We start from the raw sequence: 27,965 nt of genomic DNA, 5'->3' as shown, positions 1-27,965 counted from the left end.
AATCACAGGTAGTTAGTACATGGGAATATGTGTGTGTGTGTGTGAGAGAGAGAGAGAGAGAGAGAGAGAGAGAGAGAGAGAGAGAGAGAGAGAGAGAGAGAGAGAGAGAGAGAGAGAGAGAGAGAGAGAGAGAGAGAGTATTGGATATGTTTGTCATTATAGCCCCACATCTCCCCTGCCCCCCCCACTCCTCCTGGATCCGACCCGGCTCTTAAAGGCGGGTCTGTCTGACGAGTTGGACTACCAACGCTAGGTAGACTCTAGAGTCTAGAAATTGAATACGGACTCCAAAGTTTGAAGTCTACTGTCTACATGTGTCTGTCTGTGTACGAGAGCGCCATGGCAGCAGTAGGTACAACTTCCTCTCACACATGTCTACACCTCTAGTCATTTCAGTTCCTAACATAACTTCCTGTTTTTTCCTTAAGCTAGCTCACCATTCCATGGGAATCCCGCTCAACCTGTACCTATCAACAAGAAATCTAAATAGAAGTTTATTTTACATAATGCATCTTTGGATTTTTCCTTTGGTTTTAAACCAAAAGAAACTTATTCACGAGCATAATTTGTTGTCGATTTATAGCCTCCTCTTTGTTTTTAGGAGGATGTCAGATCGTGGATTCCGCCATGCTATGCAAAACTTTATCAAGTTTTGTAGAACCTGTCAAAGGAAACGACGAGTCCGCCAAGGGCCTTCAGAATTGTGTGAAAGGGCATGGTTGTGCCAAAACTCTAATGTCCAAGGGTAAAGTGTTGATTAAAGTCTGTGAGTAATTCATATACTTTCCCTCTTGTAATGCACATAGACCTGTACACATGGCATGATTCCTTGGCCAAATTTATTTTTGACTAGAAAATATTTGATTGGTTGAAAGACAGACTTTGACATTAGTACTTTATAATGAAACTTTGATAGTAGAGATTTGGGTGTCCCTCTACATGCACGCGCGCGCGCGTGTGTGTGTGTGTGTGTGTGAGAGAGAGAGAGAGAGAGAGAGAGAGAGAGAGAGAGAGACAGAGAGACAGAGAACAAGTTTTTCCTTGAGATGGAGGCATAGTAGCACAATGGAAAGAAGAGGTGAGCTACCTACAAGCTGAGAGGAGTGAACCCTTGCAAGTTGAGATATGAGTGAAGAGGGCGGTGGCAGAAGTCAGTTTGGATTTTATTTTTCACAACGCTGGTATGTGTCATGTCTAACCTCCCTCTCTCTCTCTCTCTCTCTCTCTCTCTCTCTCACACACACACACACACACACACACACACGCCCTACCACTTACCTATGCCCCACATAGTGGAGACTCCACACCCATATATGACAGGGTGCATCTTTTGATGTATATTTTGAAGATGAATCCCATCAAATTTTTTACAATCAAAATTAAATTTTGTATTTTTTGAAATGATTAACTTTTGGATTCTCAAATGTTTGATGGGATTTGTCTTCAAGATATACATCAAAATATGCACCTCGTCATATATGGGTGTGGGGTCTCGACATGCAAGCAAGTTTGGTGAACACATGCAAGAGGAGTGGTGGGTGAGAGGAGCACAGCAGAGCAGCGACGACATTGTAGGGCGTAAGTAAGTGGTAGGGCATTCTATGAGAGAGAGAGAGAGAGAGAGAGAGAGAGAGAGAGAGAGAGAGAGAGAGAGAGAGAGGTAAGACATGGCACGTACCGGTGCTTTGAAAAATAGAATCCATATTGGGTTTTGCTACCACCCTCCTCACTCATATCTCAACTTGCAATGCTTCACTCCTCTCGACCTGCAGGTAGCTCGCGTCTTCTCTCCATCATGCTACTATGCCTCAATCCCCAGGTAAAACTTGAGTGCTCTCTCTCTCTCTCTCTCTCTCTCTCTCTCTCAGACTGATCTCGTGCACACACACACACACATAGGCACACCCAATCTCTATTGTCAAAGTTTTATGATAAAGTACTACTGTCAAAGTCTGTCTTTTAACCAATCAAAATATTTTATAGTCAAAATAATTTTTGGCCAAGGAATCGTGCCATGTATATAGGTCTATGTGTATTACAAGAGGGAAAGTATAAATCATCACTTTGCCCTTGTACTCCCTTGGACATTAAAGTTTTGGCAGAGCCATGGAGTTCTTTAACAAAATTGTGAAGGCCCTTGGCAGATTCGTCATTTCCTTTTATAGGCTCTACAAAACTTGATAAAATTTTGCATAGCATGGCGAAAGCCACGATCTGACATCCTCCTACAAACAAAGAGGAGGTTGTAAACCGACAACAGATTATACTCGTGAATATGTTTTTTGGTTTAAAACCAAAGGCAAAATTCAAAGATGCATTATGTGAAACAAACTTCTTTTTTTATTTCTTGTTTGTAGGTACAGGTTGAGACAAGTGTGAGAGGAAGTTGTACCTGCTCCTGCCGTGGTGCTCTGATACACAGAAAAACAGATGTACACGGTGTTGTGCTCACCTTCGACACCCCTTTTTGTAAATTTTTTACAAATGGACATTACGCCTGATGTCAAAAGAGGGTGTGGGCTTTTGTTTTGTGGTTTTCTTTAGCTTGATTTAGCAAGCACGTGTACATGCACAGAAACTAACTAGCATAGCGCCAGCTGTTGGGTTATTGTATATGCCCGTTAGTGAGTTTTTTAAAGGGAGACTTGTATATAGCTAAAACTCATGTACAAACTTAAAGAAGTTTAGCCAAATAGCAAAAATTTGTAGCTTTTAGCTCGTTGTGCCTCCTTGATGTTTTTTTATGGAGTTTTTTGCCTTGCCCTGATTGCTCTATGTGTAGTCGCGTTAGGACGGCTCTTTGTTTGTGTCAATTTTACATGTACCGGAGTGTAGATTCAATTTCAATCATCTTCAGCTTTCTCGCCAGTCACTTTTCAAGCTTTAAAGTGTCCCAATCGGAGTTGTACTCTTTAGATTATGACTAGTTCTCTGCAGGGTTATGGCTATGGTAGCCTAATGGAAAATTGTGTGTAGTCAGATTGGGAGGGCATGTATCTATGAATTGTGGAGTTGATGTTGAAATTGTGGGTTTGTGATGTTCAATTGTGAAAGGGAAGGCTCCTATCTTCATATGCATTGGTCGGCATGGACTAGAAATCCATGGTTTTTCTCCTATGTGCTATGGTCCTTTAGGTGGGCGTGTGGTAGTAAATTCTCAAGGGAGCACAGGCCTCTTGGTTGGGGTTTAATAAAAGATGTTGGGGTATATGTTTTGGGCACTAAGGTTGAAGCTTGAACACTCTTGGGCTGTAAAGCTATAGAGGTGTCCCACTTTTCTTTTGCCCAACAATGGTAGCCTTCAAACTTTGGAGTCCGTCTTCAAGTTCTAGACTCTAGACTCTACCTAGAGTTGGTAGTACTCTTTAAGATTTGGGTTGCATCCGGGGGAAATGGGGGGAGTAGGGGAGCCGTGGGGCTATAATGATAGCTAGACGCAAGAATCTCTTTCTCTCTCACACACAGTCCAAAAGTTAATCAATTTCAAAAGATACAAAATATATTTTTGATTGTCAAATATTTGGTAAGATTCATCTTCAAGATATACATCAAAAGATGCACCCCGTTATATATAGGTGTGGAGTCTCGACATGCATGCAAGATTGGCAAACGGGTGCAGGAGGAGTGGCGGGTGAGAGGAGGGTGGTAGAGTATCGATGACATTGTGGGGCATAGGTAAGTGGTAGGGTGTTCGAAGAGAGAGAGAGAGAGAGAGAGAGAGAGAGAGAGAGAGAGAGAGAGAGAGAGAGAGAGAGCGGGGGGGGGGGGGGGGGAAGTGAGGTTAGGTATGACACGTATAGGTGTTCTGAAAAATAAAATCCATATTGGCTTCTGTCACGGTCCTCTTCACTCATATCTCAACTTGCAACGCTTTACTCCTCTCGGCTTGCAGGTAGCTCGCGTCTTCTCTCCATCATGCTACTAGGTCTCCATCCCCAGGAAAAACTTGCTCTCTCTCTCTCTCTCTCTCTCTCTCTCTCTCTCTCACACACACACACACACACACACACACACACACACACACACACACACACACACACACACACACACACACACACACACACACACACATACACACACACACACACACGCACATAGAGACATACCAAATCTCAACAGATTTCTCCATCTGCCTCCAACAAATTTTGGTTCTTCCACGTCTTCTAGATGCACTCTCCACCGTGATTTGTGTTCTCATGAGAGAGAGAGAGAGAGAGAGAGAGAGAGAGAGAGAGAGAGAGAGAGAGAGATTGAGTGTCTGTCTTTATGTGATTTGGTGAGATTTTTTGAGTTTTTGCTCAATTTTTAGGGGAAACTCTGTCGGATTTATTTTAGATTCTCGCCATGGTTTATGCGTATCCACAGTTTTCTCTTTGATGGTTTAGTGGTCGAGTTTACTCCCACTCTTGCAATTTTCTGTAGTTTTTTGGCTTAGAATTTGCATTGTGCAAAGGAAACTCTATTCGTTTTCCCCCGTCTTCTCGCCATAAAAGTTTGCAATGCTATGCCATCTTGTACAATGGTCAATATATTCCCACTTTGACAGTGATCGAGTGTTTACTTTCATTTTGATGCTTCGACCCAGTTTGGTGTTCTTGTACCCACTCTTACATGAGTGAGATTATCATATGTTTGTGTGGCTACAAATAAACAATGACACATTTCACAGGATTTTGTAGAAAGTTTCTCTTGTAGGGTGCCGTTTGATCTAGTTTTCTCTCTATGTGTATATGGTTATGCACTTTCAGCTCAATTAAGTTGTTTGTCCCATATTGTGGAGATGTTTTATGCATATGTGGGCATTAGTTTTGATGATTTGATAATTCTTTCGATCATTGTGTAGTGGTCGACCTCCCACTTTGTTGCCACTTTGGCATGGTATATGGTAGAGATTGTACTTGAGGTTTATTCAGTTTACAGGGGGGACTCTATCAGATTTCTCCGAGGGTTTCTTATCGTAGTTTCTTGACATTGACTTATGGTTGTACATATGTGTGATAGTTTAGAGTCTACAGCCATGACTCTTGAGAGACGATTGTCTCATTCACAGATACGGCTTTGACACATGTTAGAGAGGCAGTTAAAGTGGGAGTCTATGCTAGTGACGGTGATGTCATGCTTGTCTCGAGTGTACCTCTTGCAGATATGTCTATGGATAGCACACTTTCTCCATAGTGGTTATTAGATAGCAATGTTACTTTCCACGTCACACCATGTCATGAGTAGCTTATCACATTTTCTAGTGGGTTGCGTGCGACTTGTTGATGGTTCAGTATGTGACATACATAGTGTAGGAGATGTTTGTTTGTCTTTGCCCAGTGGTGCATCATATACGCTATGGCATGTGCATTATGTTCCTCAGTTGAGACACAATTTGCTCTCAGGTGAGATAGTTAGCAGCTTGTCGGTGTCGGATACTTCTTAGAGAGGAGTCTTTCAAATGCATTACAGCTCATTAGTGATTGCCAAAGAAGCCCGTAGTGGCTTGGTATATCATACGCATGTGTCTTTCAAATGCATTATGGCATAATCTCGGTTTTGTTGCTGGCATGCTTTGAGCAAGAGATGAGATGTGTCTCCTTCGCGGATGAGCTCCACCATGCTCATGAGACAAAGCATTTAGCTGTGCAGGATGTGCCAGTAGACTCTGTAGAGACAGAGATAGAGCGGCAGTGCTCTAGTGAAACACAACAAGTCTTGTTAGAGTTTGTGTAGGTAGAGGTAGAGCAGGTTTGCTCCATAGAGACATAGACAGAGATGAAAGACATAGAGTTCTTTGATATGCTCATGCTAGAGGCTGATAAGTTGATACCAGGGCACAGGGTTCCACTATGGGTGAGAGGGACGTAACCATCCCTGTGTCGAAAGTGACACATCCATGTGTGATAAGTAGTCTTGATGATGCAGTGCATGCAGATAGCACACGGGAGGCTAGGAAAACCATGTTTGCACAGGTTTCATTAACGTTCGGCGTCTCATGTATGATCTACTTGTGTCGAGACCCGACCTAGCAATTGTAGTGGGAGCATTTGCAGTAGGGATTTCCAATCGTACAGTGAATGACACTAGCATGACGCTTCGTGGAGCTTTGTAGACCATACAGAGTTTTTTGTGAGATTTACATATAGACTCTAGCGTGAATACACATGCTTGCCTACCAGTAGAACCGATATGACTGTCTATAGATCAGCTGAGTGAGCCAGTGGACATACATTGAGAGAGTCTCTCACTTAGTTTCTTGTACAAGTAGTTTAGCTAGTAGGTCTCACTTATTGGCGCATCGCCTTTAAGTGGGTGTTTGTTGGGGTGAAGACGCTGTGTCTTTACTCGAGACCGGACGTCCGGTGTTCGCCCGTCCGCCCGTCCGCACGCTGTGTGTACGTACCCTTATTCATTATATGCATATGAATAATATTCATTATATGCATATGAATAAGGAGCTCCTCATAGATCACTTCATGAGGTTTCTCCACCCACACTCTTGTATTGCTCCCCTTCCCCGCACGCACCGCACCGTGCACGGACGTATCCACTCACACGCGCACTCACAGGTTGTACAGTAAAAGTACAGATGGCATCACATAGATGCTGAGATCTTTGCATGATGTATGTGCATTGTGCTTAGATCCTATCTTGTACACTCGGGGACCCTTTTCTGTTCCACATTCTGCTCTTTTCCTCATGAACAACTACCCTCCAAGGACTTTGTTACCTATCTTGGACTCATTTGCACCTCTCCTCCACCTCCTGCCTAGGGGGGCCGATTACTACATGTGGGCCTAACTTGTTAGAAGGAAGGATTCATGTAGGAAGACACATGTTGATAGGAAAGTGCAAGAAAATTGTGCACTAACTTGGTAAAATTGAACGCACATTATAAGAGAGTGCTCAACCTGGGGTGCTGTTAAGGAGGAGAGTGTTGTTGTTGAGAGAGACGGACCAGCCTTACTTGGTTAAGGTGTCCATAAAAGAAGGCATGACGGCATTAACTTATCAATGTATTTAGTAGAAGCGCACAGCTGGTCATAAGCTCTTCAGAATGGACAAATTGAGCGAGAGATGAGTTGAGGTTCTAGATTGAAGCTTCCAAGAAGTGCTTGTCAGCAGATTTGGAATGCTACAAGGTGCAAGAAACCATAAGAATATTTAGAAATTTTCTCATGTAGTAAAATGGAGTCTTTTCGAGTGTTTTTCGTACAATGAATAACATCATGAGCTTTTGTTCGAGAGGCACCGCATACCTGGCTAGGTACAATTGTGGCACGGGACCGCCGGCCCGCCCTGCCCCCAATCGTACCTAGCTAGGTATGCGGTGCCTCCCTCATAGAAGCTCATGATGTTGAGGTAAGTCAGAATGTGGGAATTATTGTGAGAATTTGTTCAAAACTTCTTGTGCCACGGGCATCGGCTATTTATGATAGGATTGTTGGGTCAACAAGAAAGAACCCTGATGAGCTTTGTGTTCTAGAATCAGCCCTGATGAGCTTCATCAACATAAGCTCCATAGCCAACCTCATGCAACTCTCTATCAGAGTCATGTTTTTGGCTTTAGGGCCCCATTGTTTTGAACACTGCTTCTTGGTGTTACATTCCTGTATTCACATGGTTTAATGAAATCGGCATGTTCTTGTGCTGCAATGTCTAGTGTATGTGCTTTGCTTCCATGACATGGTGATTGTACATGTGTAAATTTTGAAGCTACTGCACCACAAGAAGATTTAGAAATTTTCTCATGTAGGAAAACGGAGTCTTTCTCAATGTTTTTCATACAATGCATAACACCCTGAGCTTCTGCTCGAGAGGCACCGCATACCTAGCTAGATACGATTGGGGGCAGGGGACCACCGCCCCCCACCGGGCCGGCGGTCCCGTGCCCCCAATCATACCTAGCTAGGTGTGCAGCGCCTCCCTCACAGAAGCTCATGATGTTAAGGTAAGTCACACTGTCGAAAATAGTGTGAGAATTTGTCCAAAACTTCTTGTGCACGAGTCTCTGGTATTTTTTATGAACACTAGATTTCTCTTCACATTCTCTAATTTTCAGCTTGGGCATTGCAACATGATAATGTGGATACAAGTTTATTATTGTTTGTCTCTACTAGGGAAGCTAGCTGCTCATCAATGGGGACTGCTAACAACAGGTTGTCATGATTACACTCGGTCTATCCATGTTTGCAAAGAACACTATTGCCGCCTGCTTTATGGTGATGCCTACATGTAATCCCTAGTGTGATTGGGCTCCAATGGGCCATTAGTTTTTGTGCACCTATATAGAATAGGATGTAATAATTTCAAAATAACACATAGACTGTGGAAAGAGTAGCAAAATTTGATTAAAATGAGAAAATTAAAGCTTCAAAATGTACGGCTTTAAGACAAGTCACTAGGAATAACACACAATTTCCTTAGAATTTTGTATGTTTTTTTAGTAAGTTGCACTCATTTAAGTTTTTTTGCCCCCATGTAACCATTTCACGATATCTCTTTACATCTAGCATCATTATTGCTCAACAAATTCCCAACTGCTGCATGCCTATGCATTTTACGGAGAAGTTAGTGGTTTATTGTTTATAGTCTCCTTGAAGTTGCATAGTTGAATTGCATATATCTATAACTATGATATATGCATACACCTTTAGTATTTTTCACTCACAGCTCTTTCACAGGAAGTTTTGGACAAATTCTCACAATAATTCCCACATTGTGACTTACCTCAACATCATGAGCTTCTGTGAGGGAGGCACCGCATACCTAGCTAGGTACGATTGGGGACAACGGACCCCGGTTGGGGCCCGGTGCACCTAGCTAGGTATGTGGTGCCTCTCGAGCAGAAGCTCATGATGTTAAGCATTGTATGAAAAACGTTGAAAAAGACTCCGTTTTCCTACGTGAGAACATTTCTAAATCTTCTTGTGTTTAGCCACATTTTGTAATCTAACGGAACTGTTTTAAAATTTGTTTCAATAAAAAAAAATTGAACCTTCATGGCTATTATGGTGTGTGCTTGCACAGGTATGCGTGAGCAAGTGCGCACACGTGTGTGTGTGTGTGTGTGTGTGGTGCAATGGAATGGAAATGGTTTATCAAGGTTCTTTGCTTCACAAACAAGTGATAAATCACGAGGCTTACCTTGAGCTTCAAGCATAGAATTGAAAGAGATAAACACAAGCCAATAAAAACGAAATAGAATTCTTGAAATATTGAAAGATTGTACAAAAAAAAACAAGTGACAAAATCACAAGGCCTGCCAATAGATGAAACGAATTAAGAACATGGAAGGGAAACACAAAGGTACAAGGACGGAAGTCACATTGATTAAGAAAGTGATTTGCAGATTCATTACAGAATGTCGGCCTTGATGAAGGATTGAAGAGTGGCAAAGTTGCATCTTCTTAGGATAAAGGTAGGCATAGAATATGGAAATATGGTTTGTTTTTGTGGAGAGGATGAGAGAAGGGTGAGATGAATGGAAAAGGGGAGGGAGGGAGGGAGGGATGGAGGTATAAGAATCATTTAGGAATGATTAGATGTGTGGATGAATGATCGGACCAGAAGCAAAACCGTGTGCTTGTGATGAATGATGCAGGGGTATTTTGAATCCAAACATGATCAAGCTTTGAGTTGTACATAGTGGTCACATCATGAATTTGTTGTGTGTAGCTATGTGCTTGGAGCTTCTCCTCCAAGTAACGATATTGATTGTTTGTGGGCTCATTGTGTACATTAAAGTCTCCCATGATGACACTCATTCGTGTAGGATGGGATTGTTGCAGCAAGGTATAGAGTTGTGTGACCAATGCGGTTGAAGATGTGTTTGGTGATTTGTAGACGCATATGATTTCCCAATCAAGGTGTTCATCAATGGCTAATATAACTTGAATGATTTCTATTCCTGGAGCTAGCAATGTTTTTGCAGAGTGGAGCTTGATGCTAGGCTTGTAGTAGATTGAAACACCTATTTTGTTGAGGTGATGGACATGATGAAGGATTTTTGCTTTGTTTCTTGGAGGCATAGAATGTCAGAACTTGTAAAATTCAAATCTTCTTTGATATGTTTGAGAAATTTGTGACTAGAAACAATGTTCAATGATTGAATGATATGATGCGTGCATTTGTATGCGAATGGAAATTTTGTCAAATACTCCCATTTGGCATCATTGTTGAGGCGGTCCAGCTCGTCAAGCACAATTTTGTCGACTTTGATTTGAGCTGGATGAATCGATTGAGAATGTGGAGGTTTGATGGATCTTTGATGCGGGAAAGAGCTGTTGAGAGGCGGAAGTGAAAAAATAGACCCGGTGGCCTCTACACCAAGACTATGCACAATGGCCTCATCATGGGGAATACACAATAGGGGCACCACCTAGCAAGATATGCGGCTAGGACGCATACATATACACAATGAAGCATGCATGGAAAACAATTTCGAGATCCACGCCCAAATGGGGAATGGGGTGGTCGGAGAATAAGGTGAGAGGAGTGGTGAGTGAGTGAGAATGGGCTCGCTATGCGTACATGTAGTAAGGAAGATAACGAGGTCAGGGATACATGCAAGTATGCTCACTTCTCATACAAAAGGTGGCGAATCCGCACACCTTAAGATGGAAGTAGCCAGATGATAGGAATATGAGAGGGAGAAAGAGTGTGTGTGTGTGTGGTGGCGAATCCGCACACCTTAACATAAGCAGAAAAGAAAGGCAAGGAACAAGCATATACCATACTCACAATGAGATGTATCCAAAGCGACACAAAGTATGGCACCAAGATGGAGTGTGTTGATTGCTTGCAAAAGATGAATACAATAGGTAGCGTATGGTAGGAAAATGAGAAGGGAACAAGATCGTAGGAGGCATAATGGAGAGATGGGAGTTGACGGCGAGGAATATCATGAGTGTGTCCACCCTTATTCTTCTTGAAATTGTGCCTTCAACCCTTAATTACAAGTGGTGTGGAGGTGTGGTGCTCATCTTTTGTGCACGGTGATGGTGATGATGATGGTGTTGTGATTATGTGATTAGGGTTCATGCTACAAGCATGTAGCACAAGAGTGTGTATGGATAGGTGTGTGTGTGTGTGTGTGTGTGTGTGTTCTCTTTAAGTGAGCTCTCATGGCCTCCTTATATAGGGAAGGAGGGAAGGATTTAGCAATATTTCTATTTGAGGTGAGTGTCCCACTTTGGTGACTAGGAAAATGGGGTGCATGTGACTGTGGCTCCCATCTTGTCTCCTCATTATTTAAAATACCAGAGTCAATAGAGAGAGAAAAAGAGAGAATGTGGGTAGGATGTAGAGGATAGGAAATATTTACAATAGTCTAGCTTTGGATAGACATAAGCTTATTAGGGAGAGAAGAGAGAGGTAAGAAAATTATAAGAGAGGTTGTCGAAGGTGGATATTTGTTGATGAGGATGGATCCTCCAAAAATGGTGATAGAATTACTCTAGACTAGCCAAGACCTCATTAAAAGAGCCTTGTCTCTTGTAATCATGCTTGAAGACTTGTGGAACCATAGCCATTCTAGAAGGAAGAAAAGTGGGGATGGCCTGTGTCACCATTACACGAGAAAACTGGGGTCCACTACAAAAATCATATCTCCGTGTTCATAACTCCAAAAATTCTGAAAAAACTTGAGCTAAAAGTTGAGATCACGAGCTACATCTTTCATGTTGAACGCTCCTTCAGATTCGGGGTTCTTCTTTACTTAAAAAATTCAGCCAAATAATGTATTATTTATGGCTGCAAAAGTCTTTTGGTGGTCCCCTTTGAGTGGACTTCTCTCTTGCCTTCAAGTGTAAGCTCCTTCATGTGTATGAAAACATGACCTAGAGTGTTGAAAAGATTGGCAATCATCTAGATGGAGGTATTATTGAAATTTGAAAGTGGGGTTGAGGTTTGAAAAATGAAAACTAGTGAATAAAATATTTGGTAGAGTGGAATAATATACATACATGAAAAAAATATATATATTAGAAAATACTAGAATATATTTATTTAATATTTTTTAAGGTCAAAAGAGAGATCAACAAAGAAAGCTTACTTATTATGCTACATCGTGATTGATTAGCATAAGTATTATTTATTTAATAAAAGCTAAAACGTTAGTGAAAAAGGGAAGAAAAATCAAAAGTAACCTATATAATAGGAAATATTTTTGGTAAAAGAGAAAAAAATATGAGGGGGTTACCATGCATGGAAAAGCATGCCTCATTAGCCCTCCCCCTAAGGCTAGAGGTATTCATGCCTCTAGCTCTGTTCTTGAGCATGTTGAAATAGAGTAGGATTTCTCCTTGGTGGCTGGTAGATCCTTGTAGGGAATGATGGATCCCTTGGAAGCATGAGGCTCCCCAAAGTTCTTTTCGGTGTCCACCTGGGTCCCACACTAAGAGTAAATCCATTGTATGCAATAATTTCCTCTTCAGAAGATCACACTTATAATGATTCTTGAGTCCACAAGCTGCACAAGAATTAACTCTTGCATAAGTGATAGAAGGTATGGAAAGAACTTGATCAGTCCTTGAAAGTATTCCAAAGCGGGACCATGCATGGCTTCCTCGTCCAGACACATATCCAAAAGGGAGTAAGAAACCATAATCCTCATATCTTGCTTGTTTTCCTTCTTCATGCCAAATTGATAGAGACCTGTTGCCCACATGGATAGATTGCATGGTTGATGCCTGTTGCACAAGAGAGCTCACCATGTACAAAAGATAAACTGCAAACCACATTTTGAAAAATGACTCCATGTTACCACTAGTATGCAAAACCATTCTTCCTTGATTGGTGTGTCCTAGATTGATTCCACTGGTTGTTGATGTCAATCCTTCCACTCTTGTCGCAACCCAACTTAAAGAGCTTCCCAAATTAATGTTACATGCAATGTTCACAATTAGAAAGGAAAACCTAAAGTGTCAGTAGACCTCAATTGCATTTCTCTGCATGAGTCTTTCTCTAGAAAGGACTTGCCAAGTGGTCGTCAATATAACTTTTGGTCGTCTTCCACCAATCTCGTGCCATAGGGGTAGTTGAAGTGTCTTCACCACTTTCACCTGTGGTTGCAAATTTGAAGGGTCCACCTTGTTGTGTTTGAATGTGAGGCCCATTACCTCAATGGAGCTATCACTTCCTTCACTCCCTGTTGACTCCTCCTCTGAAGTGGTTGAAGAGTCACCACTAGAAAACTCATCCATAGAGGTTTCTAGATCCGTGTTGCATTGCCGACCTTTCTTCATGTCGTAAAGTATTGGCCTCCCTTTTGCATCCTTCATCTGGATTATGCCGGTGTCCCAGTCCTGCTTAGCTCTCATAGCCATAAGCCAAGGCCTCCCTAGAATGATAGGATAGCTCCCCCCTTTGTGTGGCATGACAAAGATGTCCACATCTACCTCGGTGTTGAATGCCTTTATCCTAACTGCATTTATGACACCAACACATTGAACTTTTAAATTATTTGCCATTTTGGCTCGGCATGGTGCCGGCCGACTCACCTCTAAACCCAAACGGTGCATCATTTTTTCACTCATGATGCATATTTGTGCGCCACCATTGATGTAGATATTGGAGATGTGTTGCCCTTTGATGTAAGCATCCATCACTGGTAGTATGTTGTCTAGATTCTTCCCGGAGATAGCCCCAGCTATCTTTGGCTTTGGTCGCCTCGTGTTAACCATCTTTGTCCATTGTCTCCTCACCCTAGGTGCTAGGTGGAGTAACTGGGGCCAGGTGATTTTTGGGCCCTGCACAGAAACATCTTGAACCAAATCATATGGTTTAGAACATTCACCCAAAGAGAAATCTACAATGTCAATTTTACGTCGTGACTTGGACGGCTTTTTGCTAGATTCCCCTTTATTCTTCATCTTTTCTTCCTTTTGAGAAGATTCACCATGCCTAGCGCGTTTTACCCCAATGGCATCTACTCCTTTAACCTTGGTCTTATCCTCCTCCACTTTCTCCTTTCCCTTACCTTCAAGACTGTTGACGCTTATTGTTTGATTGCCAACTGGTGGTGGGGGTAAGGGTGGAATGAGAGGTTGTGGTGGTGGTGGTGGTGGTTGTGGTTGAATCGGTGGTTGTAAGATTTGCACGGGTGGTGCTTGTCGTGGTGCCCTCGGTGGTGGTGGTCTTGCTCTTGGTGGTGAAACCTGGTTTTGTCTGGCTCCTCTGTTGAAATTCTGCCTCCTTGGTTATGGACAGTAGTACATGCCATGACCATCCTCCCCACAATTGTAGCAGTGGTATTCTTGGTTTTGCCTTCGTTGTCCTCTCCCTTGCTCTTGGTTGCGATTGTGTGCATGCCCTTGTTGTATCAAATGGACTGAGAGATTCTCAAGTTGATTGGTGATTCGGTTGAGCAGGTCTTGCTGATCTTCAATTGGTTCTTGTGGTTGAATCCTCTAGGCGACTATTGTAGGTGGTGCTAGAGGTGGTTGGGTCCTAACGGCTTCCTCTCCATCGATATTGCTGGCTTGTAGGTGCAACTTCTTGTCTTTAAGGCGGGCCACTTCAACTGCTAGCTCATACGTAGCAGGAAACCTTCCCTTCACCTTCTCTTTAAGAGTTGGCCATAACCCAGCCACAAACCGATCCTTCTTTAGGAAATCAGGTGCCCCCTCATCCTCTCTTAGCGATGCAACCCATCACCCCCATAAATCTACAAACTTTGACTCATATGATGCGTATTCCAGCATACTGCCCTGCTTCAACTCTGTCAACAATTGCCATAGCTTCTCTGATGTTGTGCCCTCTCCAAAACGCTTGACAAAGGCTGCCCTTAATAAGTCCCACCGTTCCTTGGTTTCTTGTGTCAAAGCATTGTACCATGATCTTGCCTCCACCTTCATTAGAAGTGGGAAGATGCGCAAGCGCGAAGCATCATCATCTCTCGCAGAGATGACACATGCTATTTCCAAGTTGTCTAGAAAGTCTGCAGCATCCTCGCCCACCTTACCAGTAAAGGTTGGAAATGCTACACTTGCCATGATTACTGAGAGAGAGCTAGAAAGACACACTTCTTAACTTGCAAAATTTTTTTCTTCTTTACAAGGAGACGTGTATACCCTATTATACTAGGACATAGATTAAAACTTCAAACGGTACATTGCCTTGTACCAAAGGTAAAACAAATGGTTGATCTGATGCCAGAACCTCAAAAAATCGCTCCCCACCCAGCATGGTGTCAATGACGTGCTGGTAGTGAGCCTTCAAGTCCAGTATTACCTTGATTGAGCGTACACGTGTTGGTATGTGTGATCTGTCTTGAGGTAGGTTGTCCTGATTCATGTGAAGCTTAGAGGTGCTTAGTCACTGTCCAAGCTTGTAGGAGAGGGTGGTGTTCTTTCCTGAAACAAACTCAGTAGATCCCTAGTTTCTCTAGTGAGAGTGTGAGCCAATGCTTCTGTTATCTGTGCTGCAGCATCAGGTGCGACTTGAAAACTGACTATGATAATTACCTCGGTGACTTGAGTTACCCGATTCTCAAAGTAGAATAGTGTTGATTCTCTATTGTGCAGAGCTCCTTCCATTTTGTTGTTGTTGGTTGGTTGTAGGTTGCGGACATGGTTTCCACCTTCTCCTTCTTCTTCTTGGCACTTGGCCTATGTATATCCACTGGGTTTGGCGTGCTGGTTGACTCTCCCACTTCAAATCGATTACCGTTATGCCTGGCACTCGAGCTTCGATGGAGATGCGGAGTTCGTCTAGTTGTGCTTGGAGCTCTTCTTCTTCTGTCGTCCAGTTAGAAAATCCTTCATACTCATTCATCCATTCACAATAGTTTAGGGTTTTCAGTCTTGTAAACTGAAGGGTTTCAAGAGCCCTCCTCCGTGGGGGCACCAAATGAGAGGCGGAAGTGAAAAAAATAGACCCGGTGGCCTCTACACCAAGACTATGCACAATGGCCTCATCATGGGGAATACACAATAGGGGCACCACCTAGCAAGATATGCGGCTAGGACGCATACATATACACAATGAAGCATGCATGGAAAACAATTTCAAGATCCACGTCCAAATGTGGAATGGGGTGGTCGGAGAATAAGGTGAGAGGAGTGGTGAGTGAGTGAGAATGGGCTCGCTACGCGTGCATGTAGTAAGGAAGATAACGAGGTCAGGGAAACATGCAAGTATGCTCACTTCTCATACAAAAGGTGGCGAATCCGCACACCTTAAGATGGAAGTAGCCAGATGATAGGAATATGAGACGGAGAAAGAGTGTGTGTGTGTGTGGTGGCGAATCCGCACACCTTAACATAAGCAGAAAAAAAAGGCAAGGAACAAGCATATACCATACTCACAATGAGATGTATCCAAAGCGACACAAAGTATGGCACCAAGATGGAGTGTGTTGATTGCTTGCAAAAGATGAATACAATAGGTAGCGTATGGTAGGAAAATGAGAAGGGAACAAGATCGTAGGAGGCATAATGGAGAGATGGGAGTTGACGGCGAGGAATATCATGAGTGTGTCCACCCTTCTTCTTCTTGAAATTGTGCCTTCAACCCTTAATTACAAGTGGTGTGGAGGTGTGGTGCTCATCTTTTGTGCATGGTGATGGTGATGATGATGGTGTTGTGATTATGTGATTAGGGTTCATGCTACAAGCATGTAGCACAAGAGTGTGTATGGATCGGTGTGTGTGTGTGTGTGTGTTCTCTTTAAGTGAGCTCTCATGGCCTCCTTATATAGGGAAGGAGGGAAGGATTTAGCAATATTTCTATTTGAGGTGAGTGTCCCACTTTGGGGACTAGGAAAATGGGGTGCATGTGACTGTGGCTCCCATCTTGTCTTCTCATTATTTAAAATACCAGAGTCAATAGAGAGAGAAAAAGAGAGAATGTGGGTAGGATGTAGAGGATAGGAAATATTTACAATAGTTTAGCTTTGGATAGACATAATCTTATTAGGGAGAGAAGAGAGAGGTAAGAAAATTATAAGAGAGGTTGTCGAAGGTGGATATTTGTTGATGAGGATGGATCCTCCAAAAATGGTGATAGAATTACTCTAGACTAGCCAAGACCTCATTAAAAGAGCCTTGTCTCTTGTAATCATGCTTGAAGACTTGTGGAACCATAGCCATTCTAGAAGGAAGAAAAGTGGGGATGGCCTGTGTCACCATTACACGAGAAAACTGGGGTCCACTACAAAAATCATATCTCCGTGTTCATAACTCCAAAAATTCTGAAAAAACTTGAGCTAAAAGTTGAGATCACGAGCTACATCTTTCATGTTGAACGCTCCTTCAGATTCGGGGTTCTTCTTTACTTAAAAAATTCAGCCAAATAATGTATTATTTGTGGCTGCAAAAGTCTTTTGGTGGTCCCCTTTGAGTGGACTTCTCTCTTGCCTTCAAGTGTAAGCTCCTTCATGTGTATGAAAACATGACCTAGAGTGTTGAAAAGATTGGCAATCATCTAGATGGAGGTATTATTGAAATTTGAAAGTGGGGTTGAGGTTTGAAAAATGAAAACTAGTGAATAAAATATTTGGTAGAGTGGAATAATATACATACATGAAAAAAAAAATATATTAGAAAATACTAGAATATATTTATTTAATATTTTTTAAGGTCAAAAGAGAGATCAACAAAGAAAGCTTACTTATTATGCTACATCGTGATTGATTAGCATAAGTATTATTTATTTAATAAAAGCTAAAACGTTAGTGAAAAAGGGAAGAAAAATCAAAAGTAACTTATATAATAGGAAATATTTTTGGTAAAAGAGAAAAAAATATGGGGGGGTTACAATGCATGGAAAAGCATGCCTCACTGTGTAAACCAATCCATGTGAGTTTATTGATGTTGGATCAAATGCTACTATGCTCATTGTCAAGCCTTGTGACCTATGGATAGTGCGTGCATTCGCTGCTTGTATTGGAAATTGAGTTCAAGAGACAGTGTTCAATGCATTTTTACCAACTTGAAATTCTTTTGTTGTTTGAAAAATTGGTGTCCACTGAGGGCCAATGGGAATCGTATTAAGGTGTTGGTTCACATGTCGTTGTTTGGAGCCTGTTGAGGAATCAAAAAACTCTATCCATGCAATAGGATTGTTATCTCTAATGTCCACAAGCTTCAGAATTCCATCTGCGCCATTCACAAGGCCGTCGAAAATATCAATATTGCCACCACAAAGCTCGACAATCATTCCTGCTTTAAGCTCCAACGTTGAGGACAAGGCTGCTATGTTTTGTGGGTTGTTTGAAACAACAAGGTTTTTGGAGCAAGTTTTGTGGTGGTTGTCTCTCGCATGGATTATGTATGCGTGAGTAGGAAATTCCTCAAAAACAAGCCGATTATGTGAATCCTTCAAGTTATTGGTGAAGTATAAATGGGGTGTTTTCAATTTGTTAAAGATCTTGTTGATATGATTGGTATTCAAGAGCAACAAATCCTCGGTTGTGTGTTTTGCTTTGCGTATTCTATTGAGAATGGCAATGAAGTCATTATCTGATTAATGCATTGTTTTTGTGAGCTCGTGGCATTTTATATGGGTGAGCCAGAATAAAGGAGAGAGAAATTGCAGAGAATCATGTGGCTCGCTGAATATCCAACGATCTCGAACCGGGCTTGCCTGGCACAGGTTACCACAGAAGATGACATCTAGACCACCAAATGGTTCTAAGTGATTGTGTTTAATTGATCGCAGCCTTGTGTCTATGATACGCAAGAGTCTATTTCCAATCAAAGATGCCTCATCAAACACAACAAGCTTGAGGTTTCTATATAGTTGTGAGAGCTCGGCAAGGCTCTCAGAAGAAAGAGAAACATTTGGTTGGAATACAAGGGGCAAACGCAATGCTGAGTGAATCGTTGTCCCTCCAAGGTTGAAAGCTGCTTTTCCTGTATATGCCATTAACAATGTCGAGGAAAGATGAACATCTAATTCAAGGGAGGCATTGTAGTGACAAAGTAAGCCTTGCACGATTGCTTGCAAAGTGAACGTTTTCCCCGTTCCTGCACCACCAGTCAAAAAGAGATGGATTGGTTGAGTTGGTTGCAAGCGCTTCCTAATCATAATGTCGTCAAAAAGGGAACATTGCTCGATGTTCAACTTGGACACAAGTGAGTGATACTCCTCGTTGCATAATGCCAATTTTTGACATGTTGGTAAGGATCTTGTAGTGGACTTGCTTGGTTGAATATCAAGTGCCAACTCGTATATGTATGACTCGCTAGGATTAGATCTTGAGGATGAGGGCAATGAGAGCGTGTTTGAGCTTACAATATTTTTTACGATTGCCATCTATAATTGCATAGTTTGTGGTAAATTTGTCTTTCCAACAATCAACACTTGTCTCAAAGGTTTTCTCATCGCCCGTAAATGGAAGGAACAATAAGCAAAGTTCATGGAAATGCCTCTCTACATCTTTCTCCAGAATGAAGTTAGCATATCGTATAACTCGAGGGTTCTTAGACTTGCGGGTAGAGCCACGCACGCATTGGTAGTTGCTTGCATAATCAGCCAAACATATGTGTGCAAGGTTGTCTGGACGATGGGTGTACTTGGTGACAATGTCATCAAAGAAAATGTTAGAATCATCAGGATTCAACGTATTCAATGTGAGCTGGCTTTCAAAATCTGCATTGATGAACACAAATTGTCTGCTCGCACTATGTAAGGGCAATGAAAGAGAAATGTTTGTGGCTTGCTGTGATGTCATCTCTTGTGTATTGATCAAAGCACTGCCAAATTTTTTCAACCGATCCAACGTTGACACACTTGTCTTCTTGCAATCTTGCAATATGTGCTTGATTGTTTTGATTGTGGTTGAATCGTTTTTAGTCATGTATGATGTGCAATATACAACAGCGCCATGGCCATTGAATATAAATTGAATGTCAATGTTTGCATCCCATAGACTACACAACTCTTTGTTGAAATTGTTTGTGTAAATGTCCTTTGGATGTCTTTTCAAGAGTAGTGTTGGCTCTGTGATGCTCACTGAAAGGGACTTAATGTACACTTCTTCAGTCATTCCCAAAGAGGTCAACCATTCATCATACGATGCTTCCGAATCATGTCCAAGAGCAAGCAATTGATTGTCAATGCACTTTTTGTAGGCTAACAATACGTCTTTCTCTGTCTATGCCACTGTGACTGGATATAGAATCATAGTTTCTCGAGAGGGTGGACGTGGAAAACCAAACCGACAAAAACTTTTACGTTTTTTGCATGTTTTACGATGGTAGTGGGCTTGCACGCTTTTGAGAGACTCTTCTAACAAATTCTTGTCGCTAGCAATATGTGTGTCGATAAAATGTATTGTATCATTATCAGGTGCTACACCAAAGAGAGGTGCATCTTTTACCCAAAGCAATCCATGATCATGCTGACTTCCTCTATTTTGAAACTCGGTCACAAAAAATTAATCCATCAACTCACCAAGGATGGCATTGTTGCGTTTCAATTCCGTTTTAATTGCTTGAAATCTACGGACGTAGTATCGTGCTGTTGTTACAGGATCAGAACGTACAAGTGCACGAATGAATGAGGATTTGGTTGGATAATCTGTTTCTTTCATATGAGGATTCAATGCAAACAAACATTTTTTCAAAGGGTCCCATCTTTGCTCAGCACATGAAAATGTTACAAAGAAAGTCGGTTGGCCCAATTGACGAATCATTGCAAACACGTTTCGCTTAAGCTTCACCTTGTAATCGATTGAAGTGCGTAGTGATTGGAAGTCGTGGTACCCTAGCTCGGATGAAAGCAATTGCTCTATGTTAGTGCTAGCTTGAACGTATTGACGGGAGCAAAGCGAACCCCGAACCCCGACGGCCTCTAAAACACCTGGGACCAAATGGAGCGCCTCGAGCCTGTCATGGTAAAGGAAACAGGGGGCACCACCTAGCTTCAGCGGCTAGGATGCAAACAACACACCACCATAACAAAGTTTTCATCCAAGAGAGATGGATGCTTGGGAGTAATGATGAAAAGGAAGGGAAATGAGATCAATAGAGAGAGAGAGAGAGAGAGAGAGAGAGAGAGAGAGAGAGAGAGTGAGGGAGGGGGTATGGCGGCTTAGTACTTAGGCACCACAGAAGGATGGCGAATCCGCACACCCTTCACACATACACAAGCTCACTCCAAACACAAGACTAGGTGGCGATTCCCCACACCTCAGATGGGCAAAACATTGCAAGAAAACATACTCACAAAACCTCAAGCTTTATTTAGAGAATAAGGTGATGAAATGGGGAGCATAAGGTAGGGAAATGAGAAGGGAGAGAGTGGTAGAGTACATGGCGGATAAGTGGGAGTTGATGGCCAAGACTCGCACGAGGGTTATGGCCATCATCCTTCATTTAGCTGCCCTTCATCTTCCATAGCCCAAGGGTGTAGAGGTCATGCTCAAGACGAGCATGGTGATTGCGGTGATGGTGATGGTGATGGTGATGGTGTGGGTGTGGGTGTGTGTGTGTGCACTAGGCACACACAGTGCATAGTGTGTTCTTTGGTGATTTTGTGTGTGTCTTTAGTGTGATGGTGACCCCTCTTTATATAGGGGAGGAGGGGGGAGAAATTCTAGAATTTAGAAATGAAGAAATCATTATCTACATAGGCCATGTGACTGTGGGACCCACTTGTCTGGCTGTGTGTATATGTGACAGAATAGCAGTCTCATGAGAGAGAGACTAAGAGAGAGAGAGATGGGTTGATGAAAAAAAGTGAGAGGTGACATGGAGAATAAAGTAATTACAAGAGGGGAGTGTGTTCAGAGGTGAATCTGTGTGCAGATGTGTGTGAACACAAGAAAAATCAGGTAACCACCGGGTGGGGATGGGTCTGTGGGCACCTTTTTCAGTGAAACTGAGTGTGTGTGAGTATGGGGGAGGTTATTTAGCTACAAGACAAGAGACATGGCGCTCTTTAGAGAGAGGGGGGGGTATTTGGGTCATGGGATATGATAGGAGAGAGAAAGAGGGAGTGGGGTATACTATTTTGGAAGATAGGGTAAGTTGCATGTGAGTTAGGGTAAGTTGCATGTGAGTTAGGGTGCATTATTGGTTCCTCCTACCTCATCTATTGTCGACGTGATGTTGTTGTTTCTGTTGACTCGGTTTCTTTGGCTTTCATTCGCAGCTTCTTGTCCTTAAGGCGAGCAATCTCAATGGCTAACTCGTACGTAGCCGGGAATCTACCTTTCACCTTCTCCTTGAGAAGCGGCCATAAGCCATGTGTGAATCGATATTTTTTTAGGAAATCGGGTGCGGCTTCCCCCCTTGCCAGTGACTCAACCCACCGTTCCCACAAATCCACAAATTTGGACTCATAGGTGGCATATTCTAAAAGACCCTCCTGCTTCAAGTCTCTCAACTTGTCCGACAACTTTTCTGAAGTGGTACCTCCCCCAAAGCGCCTCTTAAAAGCGGTTTTAAAGGGTTCCCAGTCATCCTTGGTTGCTTGTGGAAGTGCATTGTACCATGATCTAGCTTCTAGCTTCATGAGATGCTTAAAGATTCTAACCCGGGATTCATCCGTATCTTTGTTTCTCACTACACATGCTACTTCAAAGTCATTTAGGAAGTCTGTTACCAAATCCTCCCCCTTCTTTCCTTTAAATGTTGGAAATGCTACACTTGCCATGATTACTGAGAGAGAGCTAGAAATACACACTGCTTAACTTGCAAAAGTTTTTTCTTCTTTACAAGGAGGCGTGTATACCCTCTTATACTAGGACATAGATTAAAACTTCAAACGGTACATTGCCTTGTACCAAAGGTAAGACAAATAGTTGATCTGATGCCAGAACCTCAAAAAATCGCTCCCCACCCAGCATGGTGTCAATGACGTGCTGGTAGTGAGCCTTCAAGTCTAGTATTACCTTGATTGAGCGTACACGTGTTGGTATGTGTGATCTGTCTTGAGGTAGGTTGTACTAATTCATGTGAAACTTAGAGGTGCTTAGTCACTGTCCAAGCTTGTGGGAGGGGGTGGTGTTCTTTCCTGAAACAAACTCAGTAGATCCCTAGTTTCTCTAGTGAGAGTGTGAGCCAATGATTCCGTTATTTGTGTTGTAGCATCAGGTGCGACTTGAAAACTGACTGTGATAATTACCTCGGTGACTTGAGCTACCCGATTCTCAAAGTAGAATAGTGTTGATTCTCTATTGTGTAGAGCTCCTTCCATTTTGTTGTTGTGGGTTCGTTGTAGGTTGCGGACATGGTTTTGACCTTCTCCTTCTTCTTCTTGGCACTTGGCCTATGTATATCCACTGGGTTTGGCGTGTTGGTTGACTCTCCCACTGCAAATCGATTACCATTACGCCTGGCACTCGAGCTTCGATGGAGATGCGGAGTTCGTCTAGTTGTGCTTGGAGCTCTTCTTCATCTATCATCTAATTAGCAAATCCTGCTAGCCATTCATCCATTCACAATAGTTTAGGGGTTTCAGTCTTGTAAACTGAAGGGTTTCATGAAAAGATCCTCAGTTAGCGCACCAAATGACGGGAGCAAAGCGAACCCCGAACCCCGACGGCCTCTAAAACACTGGGGACCGAATGGCGCGCCTCGAGCCTGTCATGGTAAAGCAAACAGGGGGCACCACCTAGCTTCAGCGGCTAGGACGCAAACAACACACCACCATAACAAAGTTTGCATCCAAGAGAGATGGATGCTTGGGAGTAATGATGAAGAGGAAGGGAAATGAGATCAATAGAGAGAGAGAGAGAGAGAGAGAGAGAGAGCGTGAGGGAGGGGGTATGGCGGCTTAGTACTTAGGCACCACAGAAAGATGGCGAATCCGCACACCCTTCACACATACACAAGCTCACTCCAAACACAAGACTAGGTGGTGATTCCGCACACCTCACATGGGCAAAACATTGCACGAAAACATACTCACAAAACCACAAGCTTTATTTAGAGAATAAGGTGATGAAATGGGGAGCATAAGGTAGGGGAATGAGAAGGGAGAGAGTGGTAGAGTACATGGCGGATAAGTGGGAGTTGATGGCCAAGACTCGCACGAGGGTTATGGCCATCATCCTTCATTTAGCTGCCCTTCATCTTCCATAGCCCAAGGGTGTAGAGGTCATGCTCAAGACGAGCATGGTGATTGCGGTGATGGTGATGGTGATGGTGTGGGTGTGGGTGTGTGTGTGTGCACTAGGCACACACAGTGCATAGTGTGTTCTTTGGTGATGTTGTGTGTGTCTTTAGTGTGATGGTGACCCCTCTTTATATAGGGGAGGAGGGGGGAGAAATTCTAGAATTTAGAAATGAAGAAATCATTATCTACATAGGCCATGTGACTGTGGGCCCCACTTGTCTGGCTGTGTGTATATGTGTCAGAATAGCAGTCTCATGAGAGAGAGAGACTAAGAGAGAGAGATGGGTTGATGAAAAAAAGTGAGAGGTGACATGGAGAATAAAGTAATTACAAGAGGGGAGTGTGTTCAGAGGTGAATCTGTGTGCAAATGCGTGTGAACACAAGAAAAATCAGGTAACCACCGGGTGGGGATGGGTCTGTGGGCACCTTTTTCAGTGAAACTGAGTGTGTGTGAGTGTGGGGGAGGTTATTTAGCGACAAGACAAGAGACATGGCGCCCTTTAGAGAAAGAGGGGGGTATTTGGGTCATGGGATATGATAGGAGAGAGAAAGAGGGGGTGGGGTATACTATTTTGGAAGATAGGGTAAGTTGCATGTGAGTTAGGGTGCATTATTGGTGAGTTATAATGCATTATTGGTGAGAGGTGGGGTAGCTTGAGGGGAGAGAGAAAGGAGAAAGGACAAGGGGAAGAGAGAGGGGGTTGACCTTTTGAGTGAAGGAGAGGAAAAGGGACACCCGGCGGGGAAACAATGAAGAAAAAGGAGGCAAGGTGGGGATGGGCTACCCCGCAGGCATGAGGTGGCCTATTTTACCTTTCTTATATATTTACATAATCATACTTTATTTTTTTCTTACTTTTTCCAATGCCTTTTATCACTCCCTCCCTAAGAGGGGGTTTTCATGGGGTGGGGACGAGAGAAGAGGGGTATGGGAGCTTGGCTTGTGAAAAGCCCCCATCAGTATTTTGCTTGTAATTGCTTGCCACAAAGTTTTCCCTTGCATAAACGCACCCATATAGACCCAAGCACTTTTGCAATAATAATTTTCATTGTTTTAAAGAAAAAAATTTCAATGTTGCTTGCGAATCATCTATCCACATTTTTAAACTCCCATTGTACTACTTTTTGGTATTTTTTCTTCACCAACACATGATACTTTCTTCTCTGACTGAAAAACAATGTTGGGAATGATAACTCCTCACAAGATTCATCATCAAAAATGCTTAGAGGGCTGAATCCCTCACAAGGTTTTATACTTGCAACTTGTGAATTATGGTCCACAACTCGTTGAGCGGAGTAGATACCATGCACCAAAGTGTCCGTAGAATCATCCTCGTCTTCAAGATCTTCTTGGTGTGGACTGCGACACACATCTGCATGGATTCTGAAACTAGATGACCAAGACATATCAATAGAAACACCATGCTCAATGTACAAGGAAGTGCTCAACAAGTCAACCAAAGCTTGAAGTACACAATTTGGCCGCACAATGCCACTCAAGTAGGCATGATCATAATCAAGCTTGCGCTTAATCTCAACTAGAAATGAATCTTGATCACTGGAGAAGCTTGATCACTAGAGAAGCGTGGAAACACTCTTTGTACTCTTGACAAGTCTGCCATTACATTCACAATGCTTCCGCGTAAACCAAATTGACCTTCAAAGTTGAGTTCTCGAATTTGTGCGAATGGTATGCGTAAAGATACAAGACGACTCTCTACTGAATTCAACCTTTCTACACTAAATATTTTGACACTAAAATTCATCTCTCTTCTCATGCAAAATAGTGGCTCCTCTTGTTTCTTCAATGCGACCTTGCACGGGTAACACACTCGAAGCACCTTATCGTCAACCACCATGAGTGATTTTATTTTTTTAAGAAGAAATAACTTCACCTTTGACATGCCATGAAAACTTTGACAAAACATAAGTGAACCACATGAAGCACAATCAAAAGAAGGGGTATCCTCGATGATCTTCACATATTGTGAAGTTCTACTAGATGAAACTGTAGAGATTCTTTGATGTGTTCGAGATGACTTGGACATATTGTAAATTTTGGTTGTGACTTGCTTAAGGGTAAAGGTGTTGGGATATAGACTCAAGAAAATAGATGCAACTTGCTGAACAAAAACATTATGGGTGTCAATGACAATAGCTAGAGACAAGCTAGCCTCTTTAGTCCATACACATCGTTTACGTTTAGGACGGTCAAAACCACCAGGAATCCATAAAAATTCACCATGCAAACTCACCACAACCAAAGATGGCAAAGTGGAAGAAAATAGACAGTCATGCGCAGCAAAGGAGCGAGCTTCACGCATAGTCTCACCTTGGTAAAAGTAAATTTTACACGCAGCAGAAAACATATTGCACATTATACCAACCAAGTGTACGCTCAACATCATTGAGGATTGGCAACTAAACAAGAGAGATATTATAAATTCTCTTTGATCAAAAGAGTGTGATTGAAGACTTATGATCCAAGGCTGCACCCAAATTTTCAAAATGTCTTCATTTCTTAATGCTATTTGCTCCACAATAACATCCACAACTTTAGACTGAAGAGATTGCAAAGAGCGGCTCAAGTTAAAAAGGTGAAGTAAGCTTAGCAAAACATCTTTGTTGTTCGAAAAATTACATATAAATATGGGATCTAGGTACAATATTTTACTTTCAGCCCACAAAATGAGATCGCTTGCCATTTACAAAAAGGATAGTGTAACAAAGAGAGACACAACTAGGCACCTTTGAAAGCAGTGACCTGACCCGACTTGTCAATAGTGAACCAACCATCCTTCTTAAAGTTCAAGAGCAAAGATTTTAGATCCACCAAGCTTTGCTCAAAGAGATGCAGAAATGGACAAGAGAATCCAAGCACAGAGTCGACTACAGCACCTTGTAAAATAACACCAACAGCCTCTCCATCTTGAGGATATAATTTGGCAGGTAACACTGGTTTCTTATTGATTGTAGATTGTCTTCCACAAGAGTAGCAAAATGGGTTGCTAGCTTGGCGGCTTATATTCAAACCTTTGCACGTACCACAAGAAAACTCCACATCCAAGCTGTTCACACTTACAATCTCCAAAGTTCCAAACACCTACCAATTTCACATTTAACAATGAAAATTAGAACAATTTTTATTTCATATGCAATCAAAAAGTTTACCTTCTTCCCAAAGCCTAAATTCGAGACTTGTTTATGCAAGTATTCTTGAAAGACATCAGCCAATGAAGGAGGCAATGGATGCAAGATTGTAGCATCGACGACACTTAGAGTGTTCGATAGGTGCTTGAAAACGTTGATGTTACGAGCAACACAAGTGTAGAATCCCTTTTCTTTGACCTCGTTGACCATAAGTTGATAGTCGAGGCGTCGTGTTGGGACAAAGAGAAGCTGCCATAAACACAAAACTCATAAAAAAGATACGCACTACTACTTAAAAGGCTGATTAGAACTTACACTAGCTCGATCGCTTGTTGATGGTCCATCAGCAACAGTCAATCAAAAACTAGGAGTGCCATCACTTCGAGTTGCATCCTCTATTTTGACGACAATGAAAGCAACATTTGACACCGACTCATTAGCATTAGAACTTTGGGCCAACAGCTCCTTGATCTTTTGTTCTGGATAAAGGTAGAGGCAGCACTCAAAAGGATCTGCCTTAACGACCAAAGTAGTTGCATCTGCATAAAGAGCCCACAAGCAAGTACCACCGTCTTTTGCAACAGCCCTTTTTACACATGCCCCCTCGATGCGCACGTAATCATGGATAGCAAAGGCCTCAATAAAATCAGAGAGGTATATCTCAGTCACAACAAAAGTCACAATATGGCGAGATTCTCTGTCAAGGAGGTCTGCACGCATGTATCTACCAAAGTTAGACTTGGGTATTTTATAATTACCATAC

Source organism: Adiantum capillus-veneris, chromosome 26 (genome assembly GCF_014529385.1).
Source record: "Adiantum capillus-veneris isolate H3 chromosome 26, ASM1452938v2, whole genome shotgun sequence".
Classification (NCBI taxonomy): domain Eukaryota; kingdom Viridiplantae; phylum Streptophyta; class Polypodiopsida; order Polypodiales; family Pteridaceae; genus Adiantum; species Adiantum capillus-veneris.
The sequence above is the reverse complement of the archived record's forward strand: the minus strand, read 5'-3'. Positions refer to the sequence as shown.